Consider the following 5,000-nt stretch of genomic DNA (forward strand, 5'->3'; position numbering starts at 1 on the left):
GTGTTCATCACTATGTTTGTTGACTCCCAAACATAAACAAAAGGGACATTAATTTTTGATTCATCATCTACCTTTGTTAAGAGTTTTTCGCATCTGTTGTCGGCCTAGTCCGGGCGAGCACTCACGTATACATACGAATATTTTAGAAAAAAAAAATCTTCTACACTTATGTCCGCCATGATAAACATACTAATAACAAAGGATTTCTTTGCAAAAGTTATCATGCATTTCTATATATGGGTGAATAGACCAAGGTCTGGGAAACAAATGATAAAGTGACCTTTTTGAGGCTCTTGTGACCTCGAGAGACATAAGAGGACATCTAGTCTGACCTTCAGCATGTGTCAGTTCAGAACGCTGCATAAATGATGCTGCCTCGCCTTTGCGTAACGCCACGTGCTGATGCTGTCATGCATATATTCCACTACAGAGGTTCACACAAACACACACACACACACACACACACACACACACACACACACACACACACACACACACACACACACACACACACACACACACACACACACACACACACACACACACACACACACACACACACACACACACACACACACACACACACATATATATATATATATATATATTATATATATACATATATATATATATATATATATATATATATATATATATATATATATATATATATATATATATATATATATATATATATATAACTGAAGGCGGAGGAAGTATACGAGGAATAATGCTAGAATTTTACTGCCTTAACGTTTCGACCCTTAGGGTCTTGATCACAAAGCTTAACAATAAAGTACAACATGGACATTTTATACACAGGCATATCATCTCACAGGGTGCCTAGGAAAGGTCGTCGTGCTCGGAAAATTTGTCCATTTGTTTTCACCAACTACCCATAAAATTGTAGCTATTGCCAAGCATATAAAACCATCTCAATGGTTGATGTTATTATAAGCATTGATATAGGCTGCTTCTATTGTTTTTCTTAATTTCTTCGTTGAACCTTTATTTATTATAAATGTATTGTTCCAGTCCGGAAGGTGGTCATGTGTATCTATGTGTCTTATTATAGAATTAGAAAGCCTGTGGGTTCTTATATAATTTTTGTGTTCCTATAACCTTTTTTCTAATCCACAACCTGTTTCCCCAAAATATGAAGATGGTCACTTTTTACAAGGTATTTTGTATACAATACTATTTTCATTTATATTGTTATTATAATTACGCGTAACCAAATGTCCCAATTTGCTACCTGATGTTCTAGCTATCTTAACACCTGCTTTTAAGAGGACATTGTCTAGAGTTGAATTAATTCAACTCTAGACAATGTCCTCTAACGTTTCGTCGTTCGCGTAGAACTTCTACGCGAACGAAACGTTAGAGTGTTCAGGGTTCGGAGCCTTCCACTGTGTTTATGTTCTCCATCATCCAAATCATTTGTCTGATATATATATATATATATATATATATATATATATATATATATATATATATATATATATATATATATATATGTATATATATATACATATATGTATGTATGTATACGTATACACACACACACACACACATATATATATATATATATATATATATATATATATATATATAGGTATACATATATATATATGTAGATATATGTACTGTATATATATATATGTATATCTATATATCTATATATATATATATATATGTGTGTGTGTGTGTGTGTGTGTGTGTGTGTGTTTGTGTGTATATACATATATATATTCATATATATATATATATATATATATATATGCATACACAAACTGTAAAAGGATAAATTGTCATACTTATTTTTCAAAACCATATAATTTGAAACAGATTACTCTATTTCCTGATTGATATAAGTAATTAAGGGAACCTTGTTTCCAATGAAGAAAACTTAAGATTTCATGATTTCATAATCATGAGATGCACATTATGGATGCATTAATCCTTCCTATTTTTCATCCACCATTGTATGTTATTTAAAGTTTCCAATAAATGATTTAGTTAATATGCTTCGAGTAGATGATAAGCGATGAACCGGTGACTGTTTGATACCAGAACAGAGACATTGTGAAACGCAATTACACTTTTGGGCTTCGCAATCAGGCAATCGTGGTTGTGTGTCTGTAATATTCCCGTGTATTTAATCAAACTTTATTGAGTCTTTGAATATGTCCATAGAATCATGTGTCCAATCCTTTGTAGGTCATACGTACACATAAAGGTATACGTACATACACATACGTGTGTGTATGTACACAGAAACACATTCATCTACGCCATCATAGACAAATACACATGTAAACTTTAAATCACACTTACAAACACGTAAGCACATACACAAACTTACCTACAAACAACCACATATACTCAAACATACACAAACACACATACTCACATATTTATTTGTATATGTGTGTGTGTTTGTATATTTACCTTGTTTTAGTAAATGGAGTTGGAACAAAGGTCATTAAGTCTCGTCTCTTTTCGTACATTTGTCAAACCTTGCCCTATGTGTGTGTGTGTGTGTGTGTGTGTGTGTGTGTGTGTGTGTGTGTGTGTGTGTGTGTGTGTGTGTGTGTGTGTGTGTGGGTGTGTGTGTGTGTGTGTGTGAGTGTGTGTGTGTGTGTGTGTGTGTGTGTGTGTGTGTGTGTGTGTGTGTGTGTGTGTGTGTGTGTGTGTGTGTGTGTGTGTGTGTGTTTGTGTGTGTGTGAGTGTGTGTGTATGTGTGTGTTCTTTTTCTGAAGATCGTAATAGCAGTGGAGATGGACTATCTGATAGTTTGGTGACATCAAAGGAGTGGACAAGGTACCCAACACAAAACTGAGAAAAAATGTGAAGAGAAATTGAGTTGATGTAAACCCCAATTGAGGAGGTAATGACATGTATAGCGAATGAGAGAAGAACAGACTAGTCCAAATAGTGGAGGAGGAGGAGGAGGAGGAGGAGGAGGAGGAGGAGGAGAGAATAGAAAGATGGACGAAAATGGAATGGAAGGAGAGTGTGAAAGATTCTTTGAAGATCCAAGAGAGAAGATTTGAAGGAAATTGATGTTTTGGGTACACAAGGGGCAATTGAAAGATAAGAGGGGAGAAGAGGAGAAAGGGCAAAAGAAGAGGAGGAAAGGGGAAGAAGGAGATGAGAAGAGGGAGAAGAAGGAGTGAACGAGGAATAACAGTGGAAGTATGAAAAACGAGATAAGAGTAGAGAAGGTGGTAAGAAATATCAAATGTTAGTTGTTTAGGTTGTCATTGGAAAGGGAGCGAAGACAGAAATAACATCCACCTACTGCCATTAGTCTGGGTTTGGATAGACCCAATGTGTGTGTGTGTGTGTGTGTGTGTGTGTGTGTGTGTGTGTGTGTGTGTGTGTGTGTGTGTGTGTTCACTTGGTCTTTGGATCACGTGTTGGACTCGTGATCGACAGCTATTTCCCTCCCGGAAGTGAGCTCTGTTCTCGTATGACCATTCTATGGGTAATGCTATGACCTTACACGCACACACACACCAACAACTCCCCGACCACGAGAGAGTCAGAGTAACGACCCGAAGCGCAGCGGTACCGAAATAATTTCGGCCCTAGGCTGGATTCGTACCAAGTACTACGGGCACCACCATGCTAGCAGTTCAGCGCTCTCTACCAACTGTGTGTGTGTGTGTGTGTGTGTGTGTGTGTGTGTGTGTGTGTGTGTGTGTGTGTGTGTGTGTGTGTGTGTGTGTGTGTGTGTGTGTGTGTGTGTGTGTGTGTGTGTGTGTGTGTGTGTGTGTGTGTGTGTGTCTGCGTAAAATTGCTTTTATTTGTTTAAATAAATCTATAAACTAATATCACAATATACATTTGAGCACAAAAGCATGCAATGTCAATGTTATTATATAAGATGACAAATTACATATTAAAAACTCAATTGGAGGAACAAATTCTCGAGGTTTTGACTAGTCTAGAAGAAATAATTTGCCAGATACGTGATAATCTGTCAATATTTTATATATGTATATGTATATATATCTACATATATATATATATGTCTATATATATATATATATATCTATATATATATATATATATATATATATATATATGCCAAAGAAGTAAACTGTACGCGCGACCAAGAGCAGCAAACAATATTCGATATTCTGTTTAGTTCAATAATCCAAATTTCCTTACCAAAGAAGCATCTTGTCCTTCGATAATTTTGGCTTCGTGAGGTATGACCTTTCACTGAGATCAGTTCAAACGTGTAACGAAAGTACACTTGATTCAATATGAAAGCTTACAGTGACTTTGACACAAGAACTATTACAAGAGCTTAGATATAAACACCCGTGTATTCATAGTTTGACGCCGAACTACAAAAGCTCACACGTCAGCTATTGTTCCCCCGGATTCTTGCCCCCCGGTTGCGAAATGACCCTCGACTTGTATTGTTCATTTCATACCAATTTATTTGATTAATCTCTTCTGCTCCTTCCCAGCACTTATGGACTTTTATCAGCGCCAAGAGAGGGTAATACGAATGTAAATGTTATGGTTCTACTTTTGTTAAGAATTGTCCGTCTCTATAAGGACATTTGTCCTCAGTCTTTACCTATCTACCATGGTTCCCCCCAGCTCCTCTTCATTTTCTGTCCCGGCAGTGACAATCCCTTTGCTCTGAAACGATATAATTTGTAGTAATTACCATTTACTGCATTTCGTCTTGCTCAAGTGGGAAAGTGTCTCCCTAGGCACATTTATCTTGCCATCAGCGACTTCAACTACTATTGAAGGGGAATGACAGGAATCATACGATGATTTCTTAAAAGAGTTTATACAAGGTAGTTTCTTTAAATGCACTTACAGTACCTTTATGGATAAATATATCAGCGACTTCAACTACTATTGAAAGGCAATGACAGGAATCATACGATGATTTCTTAAAAGAGTTTATACAAGGCAGTTCCTTTAAATGCACTTACAGTACCTTTATGGTTAAATATATGAAAATG

This window comes from Oratosquilla oratoria, chromosome 16, assembly GCF_046742065.1.
Source record: "Oratosquilla oratoria isolate Oo_2021 chromosome 16, ASM4674206v1, whole genome shotgun sequence".
NCBI lineage: Eukaryota > Metazoa > Arthropoda > Malacostraca > Stomatopoda > Squillidae > Oratosquilla > Oratosquilla oratoria.